Source organism: Lagenorhynchus albirostris, chromosome 3 (genome assembly GCF_949774975.1).
Source record: "Lagenorhynchus albirostris chromosome 3, mLagAlb1.1, whole genome shotgun sequence".
Lineage (NCBI taxonomy): Eukaryota > Metazoa > Chordata > Mammalia > Artiodactyla > Delphinidae > Lagenorhynchus > Lagenorhynchus albirostris.
In genome coordinates this window covers 5,745,156-5,768,881 of record NC_083097.1, presented here as the reverse complement: position 1 = coordinate 5,768,881, position 23,726 = coordinate 5,745,156, and the positions used below count along the sequence as shown (strand labels likewise).

Sequence of the window (23,726 nt, the reverse complement as noted above, 5' to 3'; positions counted from 1 at the left end):
GAGGTGTTGCTTGTACAGGGCTACACGTGTTAGAGCAATCGGATCATTACAATAAAATATAAAAACAGCAACACCTTACATAATAGACTTGTTTTCTGAAATTATAACTAGTTGAAAGTAAAGGGAAGGGAGCAGGAAACTCCTCTGGCCCAGGAGTGTGTGCAGCCCAATTTACCACCCTGAGGGAGTCCTGCTTGGGTGAACGTGGCCTTGGAGCTCCCTGCCTCAGATCAGCAATGGCAGGTTCTCTCTGTCCAGATGGTTCTCGGCTCATCCATGATGGCACTAAGGGTGTCAACACATCTCCATTGTTTTGAATGCTACATCACTTAAAAACCCAATTTTAAAATCCTTACATAGAAACACGACTTCAGAATTCTTCAGAAGCAAGTTCCCCCTCTGCTTGCTGGACTCAAACTCCATCCCATGCCAATATCCATCCATCTTCTCCTCACAGAATACCCGCACACACAAGGTTCCCCCTACTTCGGGCTTTTGCTTACCACCTGGACATTTCCCTAAACTTCCATCCCTCTTGAACCTTTATGGTCATCCCAAATCTCTAACAAAACAGAATCTGCCCTTTTCCTCCCCTTCGTTCTATAAGGAAATCTCTGGACCCAAATCAGGTTTCCTTGACACAAGTCAATACCTGGGAGTGCCTGAGAGACCACCCTCCCTCGCATCACCACTAACCAATCCTCCCTCAAATGCTAACCACTCCCCCTCCATTCCATCATCTTCTCTCCTGCACTGATGACCCCACCACAGTCAGTACTGCTCTGAGATCTTTGCTGGTCCTCTGACATCCCATGTAGTCTCATCCCTATCTTCCATTTCAGCTCACTTTCTATCATTTTACCAAAACAAAATCTGTATAAAGTTCTTCAATGAGAGTCCATTGTTTCCATACAAATATTTCAGTCAGGGTCTTTCCTGACCTTTCCTTGACCCTGGCAGGTGCTCTGCTCCCACTGCCAAGCCATGTATAGTTCCCTGAATGAAGCATGATCTTTCCTGCCTTCCTGCATTGGCCAAGACATTCCTATTCTCTCTTTTTTTTTTTTAACATATTGGAGTATAATTGCTTTACAATGGTGTGTTAGTTTCTGCTTTATAACAAAGTGAATCAGCTATACATATACATATATCCCCATATCTCTTCCCTCTTGCATCTCCCTCCCTCCCACCCTCCCTATCCCACCCCTCTAGGTGGTCACAAAGCACCGAGCTGATCTCCCTGTGCTATGTGGCTGCTTCCCACTAGCTATTGGTTTTACATTTGGTCGTGTATATACGTCCATGCCACTCTCTCACTTCATCCCAGCTTCCCCTTCCCCTTCCCCATGTCCTCAAGTCCATTTTCTAGTAGGTCTGCATCTTTATTCCTGTCCTGCCCCATTCCTATTCTCTTGGCCTGAAATATTCTTCCCCAGCTACTCAGACAAAATGGATCCCAATTTCCTCTGATTCTCCACTAAAGCAGCCTCTCAGGGAATCTGCCATTCTCTGGACCTTCAATGCACTGACCCTGACCTTCATAGTAGCACCCACCAAACCTGCATGGAGACGACTCACTTTGTTTCCACCACTAAGACCTTGCCTGGGGACTTATCTGTCCATCTTCATTACCATTTCTGATATTACCATAATGACATTCCAAAAATTCTGTGAAATAAACAAATAAATACATGATTCAAATAGCAAAGCTTCACAGGCAAACCTAATCAGATTATGTCCCACTTGTGTTTAAGGATAATGAGAGAATAAACCAAGTTAAAAATGATAACATGGTAAAGGGCATAATGTGAGAGAAATGAAAGCAAAAGTAGAGAAGCATATTGACAACAAAGAAAAAAATCAGATTCATTAAGAAGGGATTCTTAAAAAGTAAAGTTAACTTTGCTCTGAGGGTAGTTTCTCTCTCTAGTCAACGACTAAAACAGCATCCTCAATCTCTTTGTGTTAAATTAAGTAGACTGATACTCGAAACTCAGCAGGTGGTCCGGGAGAGAAGCAATTACAGCTCCTGAGTAGCTAAGATGACATATGCTTGACTGCAGTGTTCTCACATGAAAGTCTTTCTGCTTTTCCCCTAATTAAAAAGGGCCCGATTTCCCTCTTTAGTGTGCCAGACACACAGCAACCTGATTGAAATGAATAAAAATGTGTGCTTTTCCCTCACTCCATGGCAGAGCTGATGGAGAGATGCCGGCCTGTGCACAGCACGCTCTAGAGACACAAGGTTGACAGTGGTTCAGGAAGCATGAGTCTGTATTCAAACTTCTTTGTACTCAGTTGCTTAGACGCAAAGCTTTCTCCAGATTTAATGAGGAAAGGTTTCAAGGGACAAAGCGTTCAGTTGGCTTGTTTTAACCCTGGCTGCTCGTCTTTAGTGCAGGTCTGTTTGCGGTCTCACCCATGCCGTTAATTGAGAACGGAGATGGTTGCCACAAACTGCTTCTATTCCCTTCTAAGAACTTGCAGTTTATCCTCAAGATCCTTAAAGAATCTGAAAAAGAATGAATATTTGTATAGGTATAACTGAATCACTTTGCTGTACACCTGAAACTAACACAACATTGTAAATCAACTCCAATAAAAATTTAAAAAATAAATAAATAAACAAATGAAATAAAATAGATTAAAAACAAAAAGTTCTTAAAGAAATGGGGCCCTGGGACATGCACAGGAAACAAGTTTACACTGCAAGTCTTACCTTAGCACCTAGTCAGCCTCTTCTGTTCCCCCCCACCCCCCAGGGGTAGGTCCTGGGTGATTTTACATCACCTGCTGGGCAGGCAGCTGAGATTGCCCTTCCTGCTCATGGAGGATTAGAAAGGAGGACATTGGGCAGAAAGCCAGACCTGACAACCTGCAGTGAAACCACTTAGGTGAACATCTCCACAGTATAAGATCAATATCCTCCTCTTGGTTTATATTTCCAGTTGGTCTTTTTGCCTGGAGGTGTAACAGCTGCCCTCATCTTTCTGCTATTACTACACAACCTCTAACTCAATTTTTGAAATGTCTCCTCATTGAAGAGCAGAATCCTTTCTTTAAAAAATTGATACTGGCAAGTCGATAAACAGTTAACCCAATTTCTGAAATGGCCTGTGTAGAAGAAAACGTTTACATTTCTGTCTGTCAATTTTTTTCAGAAGAATGTAAACGATAATTAAAGCAACATGGGCCATCTCTTTGACAGCAGCTGACTCACAAAATGTGTGAGGAATGACATAAACCCACACATTGAAGACTCCTTTGCCTGCTTTCCAGAAAGTAGAGAAACCACTAAGATGAGAGCCCTATGTGTATTCTTTGGAGCAATTTTGACCAACAAATTGCTAAGTTATTAAGGTCCGTGTTCTTGTGTTAAGTGGTGATGGTTCTTTAGGGTTATTTAAATGAATTATTGCACATAAAATGCTCACAGACATGCTTGGCACAGGGTAAGTGCTCTTGAGAGCTGGTGGATTAAGGAAGGGGGAGTCGTTTCTGCTGGAAGGATATAGAGATACTTATTAGCAACCTGACATACCCCAAAACAGAGGGGTCCAAGAAGGTCAAGTATGAGCCAAGTTCAAAGAGAGTGAGGGTCTCAAACACTTAGAAGCCCCAATATTATAACATCTCTGATCTCCCCACAATTCTGCACCCACTCAAGACCCACAACAGTAAATGCAGTGACAGGAGGTCCTGATGCTTCTTGCATGGGGATATTTCAGATGCATGCCAACATCTGCAGGCTTGAACATATCAGTAGAGTTTGTTCCCATCCAAACCATTGCAGAAGGATTATTGATATTATAAATTAACTAACTTTATAACACCAGAGAGCAGAAAGTGCTGGTAAGAAAGTTATTTTGCACATGGCTTTCCTGCAAAGCTGTTATGCCATGAGGAGCCTGGCAGAAAAAAGAGATAGCTAGAAAATTTTTAAATGTTTTACCTGAGGTTTAGGGTCTTCTTACATTTTAATATCAGTTTTTCTTTATATGAAAGAAATGTTTTCCCACAAATGCATTTTCTTCACTTTATTACATTAGGTATTTTTTTTAAGTATTGTGAATTAATGTTTTAAATTTCTTCTGATAAATACCCAAGACTGGAATTGCTAGCTCCCCAATGTTCATAGGAGCATTATTTACAATAGCCAAGGTATAGAAGAAACCTAAGTGCCCATCTATAAATGAATGGTTAAAGAAGACACACACACACACACACACACACACACACACACACACACGGCACGCACACACACACACACACACACACACAATACTACTCAGTCATAAAAGAAGAATGAGATCTTGCCATTTGCAACAACATAGATGGACCTGCTGAAGGGTATTATGCTTAGTGAAATAAGTCAGAGAAAAAAAAATACTGTATCATTTCACTTACACGTGAAATTTATAAAAGAAAACAAATGAACAAATATAACAAAACAGAAACAGACTCACAGATATGGAAAACAAACTAGTGGAGGAGGGTTGGGGGAGGGGTAAAGTAGGTGAAGGGGATGAAGAGGTACAAACTTTCAGCTATAAAATAAATGTTGCAGGAGCTTCAAGATGGCGGAAGTGTAAGACGTGGAGATCACCTTCCTACCCACAAATACCTCGGAAATACATCTACACCTGGAACAACTCCTACAGAACACCTACTGAACGCTGGTAGAAGACCTCAGACCTCCCAAAAGGCAAGAAACTCCCTACGTACCTGGGTAGGGCAAAAGAAAAAAGAAAAAGCAGAGACAAAAGAATAGGGATGGGACCTGCACCAGTGGGAGGGAGCCGTGAAGGAGGAAAGGTATCCACACACTAGGAAGCCCCTTTGAGGGCGGAGACTGCGGGTGGCAGAGGGGGGAAGCTTCGGAGCCGCGGAGGAGAGCGCAGCCACAGGGGTGCGGAGGGCAAAGCGGGGAGATTCCCGCACAGGGATCAGTGCCGACCAGCACTCACCAGCCCGAGAGGATTGTCTGCTCACCCGCCAGGGTGGGCAGGGCTGGGAGCTGAGGCTCGGGCTTCGCAGGAGCGCAGGGAGAGGACTGGGGTTGGTGGCTTGAACACAGCCTGCAGGGGGTTATTGTGCCACAGCTAGCCGGGAGGGAGTCCGGAGAAATGTCTGGACCTGCCGAAGAGGCAAGAGACTTTTTCTTCCCTCTTGGTTTCCTGGTGCGCGAGAAGAGGGGATTAAGAGCGCCGCTTAAAGGAGCTCAAGAGACGGGTACAAGCCGTGGCTAAAAGCACGGACCCCAGGGACAGGCATGAGACACTAAGGCTGCTGTTGCCGCCACCAAGAAGCCTGTGTGCGAGCACAGATCACTATCCACACCTCCCCTCCCGGGAGCCTGAGCAGCCCGCCACTGCCAGGGTCCCAGGATCCAGGGACAACTCCGCTGGAAAAACACACAGCGCGCCTCAGTCTGGTGCAATGTCACGCTGGCCTCTGCTGCCGCAGGCTCGACCCGCACTCCGTGCCCCTCCCTCCCCCCAGCCTGAGTGATCCAGAGTCCCCGAAGCAGCTGCTCCTTTAATCCCGTCCTGTCTGAGCGAAGAACAGACGCCCTCTCACGACCTACACACAGAGGCGGGGCCAAATCCAAAGCTGAGCCCCGGGAGCTGTGTGAACAAAGAAGAGAAAGTGAAATCTCTCCCAGCAGCCTCAGAAGCAGCGGAGTAAATCTTCACAGTCAACTTGATGTACCCTGCATCTGTGGAATACCTGAATAGACAACGACTCATCCCAAATTGAGGAGGTGGACTTTGGGAGTAACGATATATATATACACACATATATATTTTTCTAATTTTTTTCCCTTTTTCTCTTTTTGTGAGTGTGTATGTATATGCTTCTGTGTGTGAGTTTTTCTGTTTAGCTTTGCTTTTACCATTTGTCCTAGGGTTCTGTCTGTCCTGTTTTTTTTTTTAGTATAGTTTTTAGCACTTGTTAGCATTGGTGGATTTGTTTTTTTATTTGGTTGCTCCCTTCTTTCTTTTTTTTATTACTTAAATTTTTTTTCTTAATAATTATTTTTCATTTTTTATTTTAATAACTATTTTATTTTAATTTATTTTATTTTATCTTCTTCTTTCTTTCTTTCTTTTTTTTCTCCCTTTTATTTTGAGCCTTGTGAATAACAGGCTTTTGGTGCTCCAGCCAGGCATCAGGGCTGTGCCTCTGAGGTAGGAGAGCCAACTTCAGGACAGTGGTCCACAAGAGACCTCCCAGCTCCACGTAATATCAAATGGTGAAAACCTCCCAGAGATCTCCATCTCTACGCCAAGACCCAGCTTCATTCAACGATCAGCAAGCTAGAGTGCTGGACATCCTATGCCAAACAACTAGCAAGACAGGAACACAACCCCATCCATTAGCAGAGAGGCTGCCTAAAATCATAAGAATGTCACAGACACCCCCAAAACACACCAGCAGACATGGACCTCCCCACCAGAAAGACAAGATCCAGCCTCATCCACCAGAACACAGGCACAAGTCCCCTACACCATGAAGCCTACACAACCCACTGAACCAACCTTAGCCACTGGGGACAGACACCAAAAACAACGGGAACTACTATGAACCTGCAGCCTGTGAAAAGGAGACCAGAAACACAGTAAGTTAAGCAAAATGAGAAGACAGAGAAACACACAGCAGATGAAGGAGCAAGGCAAAAACCCACCAGATGTAACAAAGAAGAGGAAATAGGCAGTCTACCTGAAAAAGAATTCAGAATAATGAGAGTAAAGATGATCCAAATCTTGGAAATAGAATGGAGAAAATACTAGAAATGTTTAACAAGGACCTAGAAGAATTAAAGACCAAACAGACAGTGATGAACAACACAATAAATTAAAGTAAAAATTCTCTAGAAGGGATGAATAGCAGAATAACTGAGGCAGAAGAATGGATAAGTGACCTGGAAGATAAAATAGTGGAAATAAGTACTGTAGAGCAGAATAAAGAAAAAAGAATGAAGAGACTTGAGGACAGTCTCAGAGACCTCTGAGAAAACATTAAATGCACCAACATTCGAATTATATGGGTCCCAGAATAAAAAGAGAGAAAAAAAGGGACTGAGATAATATTTGAGGAGATTATATTTGAAAACTTCCCTAATATGGGAAAGGAAAGAGTTAATCAAGTCCAGGAAGCACTGAGAGTCCCATACAGGATAAATCCAAGGAGAAACACACAAAGACACATATTAACCAAACTATCAAAAATTAAATACAAAGAAAAAATATGAAAAGCAACAAGGGTAAAACAACAAATAACACACAAGAGAATCCCCATAAGATTAACAGCTGATCTTTCAGCAGACACTCTGCAAGCCAGAAGGGAGTGGCAGGACATATTTAAAGTGATGAAGGAGAAAGACCTACAACCAAGATTACTCTACCCAGCAAGGATCTCATTCAGATTTGACAGAGAAATTAAAACCTTTACAGACAAGCAAAAGCTAAGAGAATTCAGCACCACCACACCAGCTTTACAACAAATGCTAAAGGAATGTCTCTAGGCAGGAAACACAAGAGAAGGAAAAGACCTACAATAACAAATCCAAAACAATTAAGAAAATGGGAATAGGAACATACATATCGATAATTACCTTTAAAGTAAATGGATTAAATGCTCCCACCAAAAGACATAGACTGGCTGAATGGATACCAAAACAAGACCCATATATATGCTGTCTACAAGAGACCCACTTCAGACCTAGGGACACATACAGACTGAAAGTATGAGGATGAAAAAAGTTATTCCATGCAAATGGAAATCAAAAGAAAGCTGGAGTAGCAAGTCTCATATCAGACAAAATAGACTTTAAAACAAAGACTATTACAAGAGACAAAGAAGGACACTACATAATGATCAAGGGATCAATCTAAGAAGAAGATATAACAATTGTAAATATTTATTCACCCAACATAGGAGCACCTCAATACATAAGGCAAATACTAACAGCCATAAAAGGGGAAATCGACAGTAACACAATCATACTAGGGGACGTTAACACCCCACTTTCACCAATGGACAGATCATCCAAAATGAAAATAAATAAGGAAACACAATCTTTAAATGATACGTTAAACAAGATGGACTTAATTTATATTCATATGACATTTCATCCAAAAACAACAGAATACACATTCTTCTCAAGTGCTCATGGAACATTCTCCAGGATAAATCATATCTTGTGTCACAAATCAAGGCTTGGTAAATTTAAGAAAATTGAAATCATATCAAGTATCTTTTCCGACCACAACACTATGAGACTAGATATAAATTACAGGAAAACATCTGTAAAAAATACAAACACTTGGAGGCTAAACAATACACTTCTTAATAACCAAGAGATAATTGAAGAAATCAAAGAGGAAATTAAAAAATAACTAAAAAGAAATGACAAGAAAACATGACGACCCCAAACCTATCAGATGCAGCAAAAGCAGTACTAAGAGGGAAGTTTATAGCAATACAATCCTATATTAAGAAACAAGAAACATCTCAAATAAACAACCTTACCTTACATATAAAGAAATTAGAGAAAGAAGAACAAAGAAACCCCAGAGCTAGCAGAAGGAAAGAAATCATAAAGATCAGATCAGAAGTAAATGAGAAAGAAATGAAGGAAATGATAACAAAGATCAATAAAACTAAAAGCTGTTTTTTTTTTGAGAAGATAAACAAAATTGTAAACCATTAGCCAGACTCATCAAGAAAAAAAGGGAGAAGACTCAAATCAATGGAATTAGAAATGAAAAAAGAGAAGTAACAACTGACACTTCAGAAAATCAAAGGTTCATGAGAGATCACTACAAGAAACTATATGCCAATAAAATGGACAACCTGGAAGAAATGGACAAATTCTTAGAAATGCACAACCTTCCAAGACTGAACCAGGCAGAAATGGAAAATATAAACAGACCAATCACAAGCACTAAAATTGAAACTGTGATTAAAAATCTTCCAACAAACAAAAGCCCAGGACCAGATGGCTTCACAGGCAACTTCTATCAAACATTTAGAGAAGAGTTAACACCTATCCTTCTCAAACTCTTCCAAAATATAGCAGAGGGAGGTACACTCCCAAACTCGTTCTATGAGGCCACCATCACCCTGATACCAAAACCAGACAAAGATGTCACAAAGAAAGAGAACTACAGGCCAATATCACTGATGAACATAGATGCAAAAATCCTCAACAAAATACTAGCAAACAGAATCCAACAGCACATTAAAAGGATCATACACCATGATCAAGTGGAGATTATCCCAGGAACATAAGGATTCTTTAATATATGTAAATCAATCAACGTGATACACCATGTTAACAAACTGAAGGAGAAAAACCATACAATCATCACTTAATAGATGCAGAGAGAGCTTTCAACAAAATTCAACACCCATTTATGATAAAAACCCTCCAGAAAGTAGGCATAGAGGGAACTTTCCTCAACATAATAAAGGCCATATATGACAAACCCACAGCCAACATCATCCTCAATGGTGAAAAACTGAAACCATTTCCACTAAGATCAGGAACAAGACAAGGTTGCTCACCACTATAATTCAACATAGTTTTGGAAGTCCTAGCCACAGCAATCAGAGAAGAAAAGGAAATAAAAGGAATCCAAATCGGAAAAGAAGAAGTAAAGCTCTCACTGTTTGTAGATTACATGATACTATACATATCCTAAAGATACTACCAGAAAACTACCAGAGCTAATCAATGAATTTGGTAAAGTAGCAGGATACAAAATTAATGCACAGAAATCTTGCATTCCTATACACTAATGATGAAAAATCTGAAAGTGAAATTAAGAAAACACTCCCATTTACCATGGCAACAAAAAGAATAAAATATCTAGGAATAAACCTACCTAAGGAGACAAAAGACCTGTATGCAGAAAATTATAAGACACTGATGAAAGAAATTAAAGATGATACAAATAGATGGAGAGATATACCATGTTCTTGGAATGGAAGAATCAACATTGTGAAAATGACTATACTACCCAAAGCAATCTACAGATTCAATGCAATCCCTATCAAACTACCACTGGCATTTTTCACAGAACTAGAACAAAAAATTCAGAATTTGTATGGAAACACAAAAGACCCCGAATAGCCAAAGCAATCTTGAGAAAGAAAATCAGAGCTGGAGGAATCAGGCTCCCAGACTTCATACTGTACTACAAAGCTACAGTAATCAAGACAGTATGATACCTGCACAAAAACAGAAAGATAGATCAATGGAACAGGATAGAAAGCCCAGCACATATGGTCACCTTATCTTTGATAAAGGAGACAAGAATATACAGTGGAGAAAAGATAGCCTCTTCAATAAGTGGTGCTGGGAAAACTGGACAGCTACATGTACAAGAATGAAATTAGAACACTCCCTAACACCATACACAAAAACAAACTCAAAATGGATTAAAGACCTAAATGTAAGGCCAGACACTATCAAACTCTTAGAGGAAAACATAGGCAGAACACTCTATGACATAAATCGCAGCAAGATGCTTTTTGATCCACCTCCTAGAGAAATGGAAATAAAAACAAAAATAAACAAATGGGACCTAATGAAACTCAAAAGCTTTTGCACAGCAAAGGAAACCATAAGCAAGATGAAAAGACAACCCTCAAAACAGGAGAAAATATTTGCAAATGAAGCAACTGACAAAGGATTAACTCCAAAATATACAAGTAGCTCATGCAGCTCCATATCAAATAAAACAAACAACCCAATCCAAAAATCGGCAGAAGACCTAAACAGACATTTCTCCAAAGAAGATATACAGATTGCCAACAAACACATGAAAGAACGCTGAACATCATTAATTATTAGAGAAATGCAAATCAAAACTACAATGAGGTATCATCTCAAACTGGTCAGAATGGCCATCATCAAAAAATCTACAAACAATAAATGCTGGAGAGGGTGTGGAGAAAAGGGAACACTCCTGCACTGTTGGTGGGAATGTAAATTGATACAGGCACTATGGAGAACAGTATGGAGTTTCCTTAAAAAACTAAAAATAGAACCACCATATGACCCAGCAATCCCACTACTGGGCATATACCCTGAGAAAACCATAATTCAAAAAGAGTCATTTACCAAAATGTTCATTGCAGCTCTATTTACAACAACCAGGACATGGAAGCAACCTAAGTGTCCATCAAAAAATGAATGGATAAAGAAGATGTGGCACATATATTCAATGGAATATTACTCAGCCATAAAAAGAAATGAAATTGAGTTATTTGTAGTGAGGTGGATGGACCTAGAATCTGTCATACAGAGTGAAGTAAGTCAGAAAGAGCTAAACAAATACTGTATGCTAACACATATATGTGGAATCTAAAAAAAAATGGTCATGAAGAACCTAGGGGCAAGATTGGAATAAAGACACAGACCTACTAGAGAATGGACTTGAGGATATGGGGTAGGGGAAGGGTAAGCTGGGATGAAGTGAGAGAGTGGCATGGACATATATACACTACCAAACGTAAAATAGATAGCTAGTGGGAAGTAGCCGCATAGCACAGGGAGATCAGCTCGGTGCTTTGTGACCACCTAGAGGGGTGGGATAGGGAGGGTGTGAGGGAGGGAGACGCAAGAGGGAAGAAATATGGGTACATATGTATATGTATAACTGATTCACTTTGTTATCTAGCAGAAACTAACACACCACTGTAAAGCAATTATACTCCAATACAGATGTTAAAAAATAAATAAGTAAAATAAAATAAATGTCACAGGGATGTTATACACAGTACAGGGGTTATAGTCGATATTTTATAATAATTATGTGTGAAGTGTAATCTATGAAAATATCAAATTACTATATTGTATACCTGAAAGTAACACAATATTGTAAGTCAACTATACATCAATTTTAAAACTATATATTTCAATATTTCTGAAATACTCTCAGAAATCTGGGCTTATAGCCTTTCCTTTATTAAACCCTTCCCCAGAATAGCCACCCTACTTATGCAGACATGAAAATGAGACGACATTACATACTGGATTTTACATTTCTAAACTTTAGAAACAGTATTCCTAGTCCAGGCCCACTGAGTCATGAAAACATCCTCAGAATTTCTAGGCCATGCTTTTATTAACAACACTTTTCACAGAAATTGACATATTTGCACTCTCATGGAGATGGCATAATTAGTTTACTAACATAGCCCTTAAGAGCTTGGAAAGGAAGTTATGAGGGAAACCAGTCCCATTTCAAACAAATTCTTTGCTCTCGGCCGTGATGAGCTGTACAGTTCTCTCGGAAGCATCCTCCCCTACAGCCTTCGTAGGGAATATCGCCCTGCTGACACCTAAATCTGGGGCTTCTGGCCTCCAGAACTGTGGGACAATGAATGTCTATTATTTTAAGCCAGTCAGCTTGAGATAATGTGTTACACCAGCTCCAGGAAATAATCACGGTCATTATCTGGATCCTCCAACTACCTGCCCTAGTGTTGAAGCTGGAAGGCAACCAGGGCCATGGTGGGTGGGATTTCCTGACTGTCAGGTGGTTGATTGGGTTGTTGCCAAAGAAAGGAGAAGTCTCAGTTCACAATGGGTCCCATGAGATTGACGTGGAAAGAATGAAGTCAGAGGGAAGAAGCTAGAACAGAGAAAGCAAGTAGAAAAGAAGAGGTGAAGAGCAGAGGAAATGCTGGTGGGGCAGATGGGCTGCAGCAGCCTCGCCGGACAGTTGTCACTGCCCCAGGAAGACACAGCAGGCAAAGGGGCCAGTGAGCAGTGGGGCAGGGAGCCCAGGGTAGAGATGGACTCCTGAAAAGGCAGATGAAGACCCTTAAAATACTGTGGTAACCCTAACAGAGAATCTGTGACTGGCTTGTAGAAGGAAAATGCAGTTGTCTGGCATGAAATCATTCATGGCTCTAGAGAGACCAAGTTTCCAAATATTCCTTAGACTCTGGGTAAAATAAGCCACTACAACTGCCTTGTCCCCAAAATGGTCACATAAGAACATCCCAGTGTGCTTTCAGTAGAAACGTCTCCTGTTACTGAGTTCACTTTTTTTGCTTCATAATTTAAAAGCAGTTTCTGAAATTTTTAACAAATTTATTCAACTGAGTTGTATTATTTTTTAAAAGATGACATAAGAGATTCAAACTGAGCCATGACTTTAGATGGTAATGATCTCTTTTTTAAAAACCTTAAATAAAGACACTTGTGTGTTTTGAGTGTCCTTGTGTCTGCACATGGACTATTTTTGAAGAACTTTAAGTATATCAGTTAAACTCGAAAAAAAACTTCCTGCAAACCACTGGGAACTATGGGTATAAGCAGACTGAGAATATACTGAGTGTGTTATCTTCTTCTAATAACCCACCCATCAAACTCTGGGGAAAGGAACATGTGTCATGGATGGATGGTGTCTCACATTTACCGGCTGTTTTCAGAAACACTGATTTCACCACGTTTACCTGTGGTGAAAGAGCCTTTCAGAACCAAAGACATAACCGAGATGAATGAGGCTATTGTTACAACAAAACAGAATATGTCCCAAGAAACAGGGCTGATGTCCTCCAATATTTCTGTCTTCTTCCTGCTTCTCACTGATCTCACTGATGCCAAGTGGGCGTGCGCTGGAGCTGACCAGTACTGAATGGAGTAAACATCAACCAATAGGCTGAAAGAGGTTTCTCATTAATTACGCACAGTCCCTTAGTGGAAATTCTGACCTGCTGTCACCTTAAAAAGGCATATTTTTAATGCCACTTGGGCTTCAAGTTCTGTTGAAAGCAAGCCACGTGAGATCTTAGAAAACACTGGTTTCATATATCTGTAGAACTTTTTACTTAACAATGATGACTTTAAAGTATAAGAAAAAGATACAAACCATAGAAATTATCACATTGTTGAGGAATGCCCTTACTTTATTACACTCTACCAGCCAACGGCACAATATGATGTGAAAAAGAAATAAAACCTGCAGGACTGAAGAGAAACAGTGCTACTGCAAAAATAAGAATGTTAAATGCTTCTGGCTGTCAATCATTGACAAGAGCTCTCTGGTCCATTAAAAAAAAATAACTAGGGAGAAAGTTACTTGGGTTTTTTAATTTAGTACCTTAGTTGTGGAAGATAACCAGGATAGAAGGTCCAGTGTATCATGCAATTACAAATGTCTTCATGAAAACTTTCTGAAAAAACTGCAAATGACGAGAAAACAAGTAACTCAATAAATCACATTTGGCAGCATGTCCCCAGCTCAAAAAAGATTCAGCCAAATATCCTAGCTGTTCACATCGATAGAACAACCCAGGATCGATGTTCATAGTCATATCACAGAAGACTAAAGGAAATGATTGCATTAATTACAGAATAATCACTTTACAAAGTAAGGAAAATATTTAGTATGGTTCACAAAAATTTCCATACAAAGGGCCAAAAAAAAAAAAAAAAAAAAGGAGGGGATGGTGCATAAAAGTACTGTTCAGAAACCTTATTTTCTGGTGTGCTTTTTCATCCAGTTTTGCCAGATAACCAAAGAGTCTTTATTTCATAGATAAGAAAATGCTGTTTATGGACATTGAAAGAATAAATGGACAGCATAGGAAACATAATTTGGTGCCCACTCAAAGGTTATTCTTAAGCACTGGCTTAAAAACACTCCCATTCACTTAAAGAATATCTGGTCCCTGGAATAAATGAGTGTTCTCTGTGGATGGTGATAGCAGGAATCTGAAAAGACGACGTTTATAAAATGCCATGGCTGGTCCACTAGTGTTTACTTGTTGCATCTTTGGAAACTGTTTTACTCCAGAGAGACTTAGGGTTGCACAGGGAGTGTGGTGGGTACCTGCAGAGCAACAGCACGAATCGCTGGGATTGCTAACATTTGAAGCACCAGCCGCTAAACGGAGGAATACGTGTGTTACCTTAGACTTACCTGGCACCACTGCTGATAGGAAATTTCTAAGTTCATCTGAATTTTTCAAATGTCTGAGATTACAAAACTGGGGCATTTTATTCTGGTTAAGGAAGGAACAGCCACACAATCCCCAGTCAGCGCTGCTTGCACTTGCTTGGTAAGTTCCTTTCACTTTGTGGGTGTATGACTGTGTTCAAAAGAGTTCTGTTCCAATTGATGATTTCAGAGCTTTTAATTAAGCAAAGATTCAGGTCCCTATCTCTGAATAACTGAATGTAACTATACCTTGAGGGCAATGCTAATTTAAATAAACAAGGCAATTCGAACTCAAAAGCCCATTTCCAAATATAATGCAGCAGAGTAGTTCATAACTTAAATTTATCTGCTTCACATCACCTAAAGGAACGTTTGGATTTCTATCGTGGATGCTAATGGAGCACAAATAATGAAATGTGGCTAACCCTCGCGAAACTGAAAGGCATGTACTAGGAAGAAAATAAGAGGCTGTCATAGCGAAGAGCACACAGTGTTAACGTGAGGATTAATGCCTATATAGGGTCAGCAGGTAATAAATGGTGATGTGTTGATTAGGCTCTAAATTCTTTCTTTATTATAGGGGTTTTCCCAGCCTTATACCCTAAAATGAAAATCTTCTGTTACTTATAAAACCAAGTTAAATCCCAGATCTTCCACTTCACATGTGACCTTGGGCAAGTTACTTTACTTCCCTGAATCTCAATTTCCTCATCTGTCTAGTGGAATGACCAACTTCCCTCAAAGAGTGCAAATCTAGACAGAGTGCTTGCCTGTAGTATATAATATTAATATTAGTTTAAAAGTCAATTAAAATCAGTGCTTAAAATCAGGAGTGTGCATCACTAAAAATCTTCATAGCTGTATATCTGTATAACTATATCCATCAGGAAGATGTAGGAAAGTTATAGTTTCATAGAACAATTAAGCGTATGATAGGCCAGAAGCTCCCTTGAAAGGAAAAGAAGTCCCTTGGAAAGAATATGATTCAAACTGGCACTGCTCTCCGTCTCTTACAAAGCTGTCCATGCATTCAAACACACATTTACTGAGTTCTCACTTCCTTTCTTCCATCCTCCACTTCATATGACACATTGATTTTCCACAGTGTGCCAAGATCCATGCACTTGATTTCACATTCATTATTTTGTCACTGCTCAGAAAAATGTTTAAAGTATTACCAATTCAATATTTTTTAAAATGAGAAAACAGCAACTCAGACTATTGGAGGGGCATCTCCAAAGTTGCATCAGTGAAGAAAAGAAAAGCCAGTGTTGGACCTTGTGTTACAACCTCCAGGCCTGTTGAAATATCCCACGTGGCTAAAACCGCCAGGCATGAACTGGGTGCTGAGGGTTCCATTAGCTACCTCAGGTACGTATGTGTGTGCCCTACCCTCTCTTTCCCACAGAGCAGCCAGTCACCTCTGAAAACCACAGGTCTGGCCACTTCTTACCTGCTCACCACCCGTAGAGGTCAGGCCACTGCACTCAGACTGAAATCCCAAAGCTTAGCCCTTCACCATGGCCACGCCCACTCTCTAGCCTCACATCTGGCTTACTCCCTCCATCCCCACCCCATCGAGCCATTGCATTGTCATACCCAGCTCTTCCCTACTTCTGCCTGGGTCCTCCTTTGCTGGACTCTCTGCCATACATATTTCAAACTGAATTAAAGTCCATGTCTTCTTCTTGGACTCATACTGACTCACCTTGTTCTAATTCTATTATGATTTATTCTTTACCAGAGAAGCAGAGTCACTAAGCCACTGCTGTAACCTAAAGCAGAGCTGCCCTTGAGCCTGCCTATATCAGCCAAACTGACACAGCAAAAGTAAACAATCTGTCTAAGCCATTGGGTTATAGGGTTGTTTGTTATGCAGCAACAGCTAACTGATACACTGATTTTAGGGTTTGCCTTAGAGATTACAACATGCACCTTCAATTTATTAAACTCTGATATTAATTGATACTTCCCAGATGATGCAAAGAACTTTGAACACGTAAACTCCATTTACCCATTCAAATGTACATTATTTTTGTGTATATTAAATATTTATTTATTCAAACTCTACCTATTATTAGTAGGGTAGTTTTTTACCATCACTCTTTATATTTATCCTATTTATTAAACCTAATTTCTTCCTGTCTCTCTAACCTTCTAGGTTGGAATTAATTTCACTCTGCCTAAAGATAGCCCTTTAGAATTTCTGTTAGAGTAGTTCTACTGGTTACAAATGCTCTTGATTTTTGTTGTCCCAAAATGTTTTTATTTCACCTTTATTTTTGCTATAAATTGAATTCTAAATTGGTTGTTATTTTACATCAGCACAAGAAAAAGAGACACTATTTGCTGGTTTTAATTTTTGCTATTTTTCTTAGGATTTGATCTAGATGTTGTTTATCTGAAAGTTAATATTTATTATTTCTCACTTTCTTTTAAGATATTTATCTTTCTCTTTGGTATTATCAGCTTCACTATTTTATTTTCAATCTTTTCTCTCTGCTGGGAATCTGACTTAATAAGTTTCATTTCTTCTTATTTTATTCTGTATATCTTTTCTACTTCTTGTATTTTTAAATCCTTTTACATTTCTGTGTCTAAATTTGGATTTTTCTTGCCCATCTTCCAGTTCACTAACTCTCTCTTAAGCTGTGGCTCCTGTGCTGCTAAATCCACTTATTGAGTTCTTAATTAATTTATAACATTTTGCAGCTTTAGAATTTCTATTTGGTTCTTTTTCAAAATTGCAGTGTCACTTGTTTGTTTCTAGAACTGTTCATCTTTTTAGCCTTTTTAGCCTTTCATTATCTTCTGATTATAGCAAATATCATTATTTAAAAGTTTGTACTTGGTGATTCCAATATCTCATAGCTTTTCATGTTTTCCTATTATTTTCATTCATGTGGTTTCTCTATGTATGCCAGGCTATCTTTGATTTTTGTGCCAAGAATTTTATTTTTCTAGACCCTAGGGCACTAGCAATCTAGGATCAAAGTTATCCAGTTTCAGAAAGTGATGTTTCTCTGAGCACCCAGGTGACTCATTGTTGGGCTGCAGCCTATGTAAAAGCTGGTTTCCTAGGGTGCAAACTTTCACATTCCAAGAAAAGGCAAAACAGATTTATCAAGGTCCTACTTTAGTGGACCTCCAACTCCCACATTTGAACCCCTAAGAGCCTGACAAATGAACCACTTCACCTCTTAACCTTTGTTGTATAATGGCAAATGCTCCAAGGCCAACATTGTCCAAATGCTAACTTCACCCTTATGGATTTCTCCTAGTCTTGGCCAAATAACTCAGTACCTTGTTAAGCCTCTTTTGTGTTCAAGAACATTTTTTTTTAACATCTTTATTGGAGTATAATTGCTTTACAGTTGTGTGTCAGTTTCTGCTGTATAACAAAGTGAATCAGCTATACATATACATATATCCCCATATCTCCTCCCTCTTGTGTCTCCTTCCCACCCTCCCTATTCCACCCCTCTAGGTGGTCACAAAGCACCTAGCTGATCTCCCTGTGCTTCAAGAACGTTTTTATAATTAAAAATTATAAAGTAAATTGTAAGTAAATTATTTCTATAATTTACTCTATATGTTGTTCCAGTAGTCTTTAGTGAGAGGGTTGAACTGAATTCCCAGTCCACTAACATGCTAGTAGAAACCTCCCTCTTTTGCTCTTAAATACACAAATCTGGCCTTCTGCATGCACAATGCCACTGAAATTTGAAACAGTTATTGTGAAATCCAATCTTCCCATTACACCAAGCTAATCCTAACCCTCAGTAAATAACTTTTATTCAGTACTAAGCAGTATGTTAGTGCTCTCCCCCAATATTTTCTATCTATACATAGAAACATACAAGTGTATACACACACACACCCTTGCACACACATAGACCAAGAAAAGTGCAAAGTACACATATTGATATGTAACTCACTCTTTTCACTTAACAGTTTAAGTGTTTAATATTTTACACACTAAATCTTTTGCATGTCAATGTCTATAATCACACGCCATTCTTATTAAAATTTATGTATCACTCCAGGTATGTATTTAGTAAAATGTATTATCTTATTCTCTTTTTGTTGGACATTTAGTAATTTTCTTTCTTTTTTTTATTTTAAATAATGCTGCAATTAATTCACTTGAATATGAATATATAGATTCTTGTGCAATTTTATTTTGCCAGAGATTCCTTGAAATGTTAATACTGAGTCACAATGTACAGGGATTTAACATTTTTAACTTTAAAATCTATTAAGATACTGCCAAATATCTTCACTACATTTGGAAATCTTAATTTCTTACTTTGTGACAAATTGGTATGAAATTCCAGTTCTAACTTCAGTTTATGTTGATTTACGTTTAATGGACACCTAACTGAAAAAAGAAACCTCATGGGACTATATGATCTTCAATAAAATAATCCTGAATTTACTAAATTATGATACTTATTTGTCTATTTCATCAAGCAATTGTGCAAAAGTTTTATTAAAATTTGGCTATTAAACATCTATGTTCTATAATGTCAATCAATTAATCTTTCAAAGTAATCAGAATGTGCATCCTTTTTTGTGACCATTTTTTTAACCCATCTCTCTGTAACTCTGAAGTTTCTTCTCATATCTTAAAAATTTATATGATTTTTTAAACTTTTTATTTTATATTCTAGTATAGCTGATTAACAACGTTGTATTCTTTTCAGGTGTACAGCAAAGTGATTCAGTTATACATATACATGTATCTATTCTTTTTCAAATTCTTTTCCCATTTATGTTGTTACATAATATTGAGCAGAGTTCCCTGTGCTATCCAGTAGGTTCTTCTTGGTTATCCATTTTAAATATAGCAGTGTGTACATATCAATCCCAAACTCTCAATCTATCCCTTCCCCCCACCCTTCCCCACCCCGTAACCATAAGTTTCTTGTCTAAGTCTGTGAGTCTGTTTCTGTTTGTAAATAAGTCCATTTGTACCATTTATTTTTAGATTCTGCATATAAGTGATATCATACAATATTTCTCTTTCTCTGCCTGACTTACTTCACTCAGTATGACAATCTCTAGGTCCATCTATGTTGCTGCAAATGGCATTATTTCAGTCTTTTTAATGGCTAATATTCCATTGTATATATATATGTGTGTGTGTGTGTGTGTGTGTGTGTGTTTGTGTGTGTGTTTGTGTGTGTGTATATATATATATACACACACCACATCTTCTTTATCCATTCATCCATCGATGGACAATTAGGTTGCTTCCATGTCTTGACTATTGTAAACAGTGCTGCAATGAGCATTGGGTTGCATGTATCCTTTCAGACCATGTTTTTCTCCGGGTATATGCCCAGGAGTGGGATTGTAGGATCATATGGTAGCTCTATTTTTAGTTTTTTAGGAACCTCCATACTGTTCTCCATAGTGACTCTAAAAATTTACATTCCCACCACCTGTGTAGGAAGGTTCCCTTAGAATGTGCATACTTTTATGTGTTAAACAAATAGGTTTAAAACTCACTGAAAGTCATCATTTGGAAGATTATTAAATGACAGAAAATTGTTCTCAGTTTTTTAAGTATGTGGACATAAATAATTTTAAAGAGGACAATAACTTCAGCAACACTATCATATGGCTCAAATTACAATGAAGAAAATATATCCATATGTCTGTTTCCCAATGCTTTTGTCAGAGTGAATGTTCCTTTCAAAATGTTATTGCTTTCTCACACTTTGTTAATATGCCATCTTTACCTGGAAGAAATATATTAGCTGTTTTTCTTAATGGAAGTGTAGTTGATTTACAATATTATATTAGTTGCAGGTGTATAGCATAGTGATTCAGTATTTTTGCAGAGTATATTCCATTATAAGTTATTACAAGATAATGGCCATAATTCCCTGTGCTATACACTGTATCTTTGTTGTTTATTTATTTTATACATAGTAGTTTGTGAAGGGGAGAGGGACAAATTAGGGGTGGTAGGTATAGAATTAACAGATACAGTAGCTGTTTTTACACTTAGAAGCTACTTACTACTGGCATCATGTCTCAGGATGTCATCTTGTGGGAAGGGGTGGAGGAGGCTCCTCTCCCCAACCCCGCCCCATCACTTCCCCCATAGTTGAAAAGAGCATGTGCTCTTCTGAGACAGGCAGCATTTCCCAGGTGTTAGGGACACCACGAGAGAGCCCTTTGGCACAACACAGATCTTTCTTATGCTGTTGGGAATCAGGGTTTGGAGAGCAGTAAATGTGGGTGCAAATATACAGAGAAAGAGTTCCCATTTATTATACCCCAAAGAGATTAATAAGCCCGAGCCCAAGGCAATCTAACAAGGAACGTTTTAGAAAGCATTGTCAGAAACTGTCTTCTCTCCCAAAGGTAAATCATAACTTCAATGGAGTAGGTGTCCAAGACCCAGCAATCTGTCTAATGATCACCCAAAATTCACTCCTTTTGGGCAGATTGCTGTGTAGAGCTCAGCTGGCAGAGATGTGACAAGGATGGAATGCCATTAGGACAAACTTCCTGACAGGTAACAGACACATGCCCTGAGGTTAAATCCAAATGTCTTCTTCAAATAGTTAAAGTAGCACAGAGAATGCAGAAATGTGACCGGTTCTTATTTTACCTTGATACCCAAACAACAACATATATCTGAAATTGAAATGCTGTTGGTTGTGTGTTGAATTGTCCTAATTATCATTAGTATTCATATTATTTACAAGTCAGATAGATTACAGGCTTACCTTCTGTTTTTGATAACTATATTATGAAACAATTATGATATCTACCTAGATTTGAAAATTTCTGGCGTGAGGAAGATCAACAAATTCAGTGATCTTATAACAGTTAAAAATAATGTGTATTTATTATATGCAAATGATAAAAACATTTTCTCTCGAGATCAGGTTCTATTAAAGTACAACACAAGTCGTTGCAGTTTTGTGAATTCAGCTTGTTCTTTGCAAAATTATTCATGCCTGATTTAAATATTCTTACATCCTACCGCAGTGCAGCAGATGCTCACTTTGTGCCATACAGCGTTCAGGTACTAGACAAAGATGAAAAACAACCCATGCTCCCCGTTCTACTTTAGTCCTGTGTTTGTTTGTCTTCCTTTCCTACTAGGAATTCAGTGCCTTGAGGACAGAGCCTGTGGGATTCATGTCTGCATAGCACATGAAATAATATCCTGTAGCATCTCAAATATGCTTGTTGAATTAACTAAAGAATCGATCCAATTACTATACCTTCTTAAATTCAAATCTTGGCTCCAAGGGATCAGTGGTTTCATTTTCGGTGGGAATCAGTGATTCTTGACAAACCCAACAGGTTCTTCTCTAAAAGATGAGCCGATCAGTAGCGACACTTTTCTTGAAGTTCCTGCACTGTGATTTCTGCGTTCCCAAGAGGTGGAAAAGCTATGGTATCATAATGCTTACCTGCCTTCACCACGGGAGTCTGTATAGAAGAGAATGGCCAACATTACAAAAATGGCTTCATTGTAAAAGATAAAACCCCAGCCTTTGACGATGCTACGTGTCGAGTCTGACATCTGTCCCACTCGCCCCACCCCCAAGGAGTTTCTAGCGGAGAAAAGGGAACCAGGACAGGTAAACAAATATCCTGAGTAAGGCTGATGACTTGTATGGCCAGTGCCCAGAGAGAAGCAGATGATCTGGGAATGCAGAGGGAGAGCAGTCCCTTCTGGGTCTGGGCATCCACTGCAGCTCCTTAAAAATATAGCCTCTGTTTCTGCTGCCTCAGGCACCAGTGGAGAAGTCAGCCAGGTTTGGATGTGGGTTCCTGCTTTGTTGCTCACAGCAGCATGGTATTGTCTGTTGCTTAGCCTTCTGCATTTCCATACCCTCCCATGTCAAATGGGAATAAAAATACTTACCTTGAAGGTTTTAATAAAAAAACAAATGTGTGACTAGCACAATGATGAGTCCACATCACTTCCGGTTTACTGGAATCTGAACCATACCCAAGACAAGCAGGCCATTTCCCTCAAAGAGCTGACTTTCCCCTCAGTGGGTGGATGAGCAAGAAGCAAGAATGAATGAAGAAGGCCTGGAATTGACAAGTGAAATCAAAAAATAAAGCTGGCAATAGGGAGAGACTGGCTTCACTGTAGGGTGCTCTGATGGCAGGAACCTGTGAGTAAGACAAAAACGCAAGGTCATCAGCCCGTCAAAGCCTACTTTCCTAACCACAAACACCATAACTTCTTTCACAGTGATGCGTGTTTCCCACCTGTGCCAAGCATCGCTGTGCTTCCTATTCTGTCTTGTGGCCCAGAAGCTCCTCTAACAAACCTGGGTAGTTTTTACACCTGTGGCCTTGGTGGCTGAGAATCATGCTGTTGTAACATTTGTACACTTGTAAGTCTAGTCATGGACCTACAAAAGAAGCGTAGTTATGACTTTGGTACATAAAGCACATTGAACACTAGGTTCACTTTTCTAAAAGATGGAATGAGATTTCATTAAATTTTCCAAAATTAAAGAAATACAACTTAAGAGTTTTTATTTAAAATTATGAGTTGTTCATTATAATTTGTATTTTCTTCTCTTACTTTTAATAAATAATTTTGGATCTTTAGAATATAAATGACATTTTGGTAAAAAAAATCTTAAAATGATTTCAAATTTTCAAAAATTTTACATTTTCTTTAATATACTTTTTAAAGTGCACTTTTAATGATATTTTACTGTTTAGTCATTTAGATCATTATTGTTTAACAGAATATCAGTTTTG

General features: G+C 38.9%; 1 long non-coding RNA gene across 1 annotated transcript; it reads right to left on the bottom strand.

Moving 5' to 3' along the window:
- Positions 1-1,906: 1,906 nt before the first annotated feature.
- LOC132517960 (uncharacterized) lies at positions 1,907-23,354 on the bottom strand. Its single transcript, XR_009539845.1, has 3 exons — positions 23,223-23,354; positions 22,217-23,123; positions 1,907-2,512 (listed from the first exon to the last, which is right to left on the bottom strand). It is a non-coding gene; the product is annotated as an uncharacterized LOC132517960 (long non-coding RNA).
- Between the last annotated feature and the right edge of the window lie 372 nt (positions 23,355-23,726).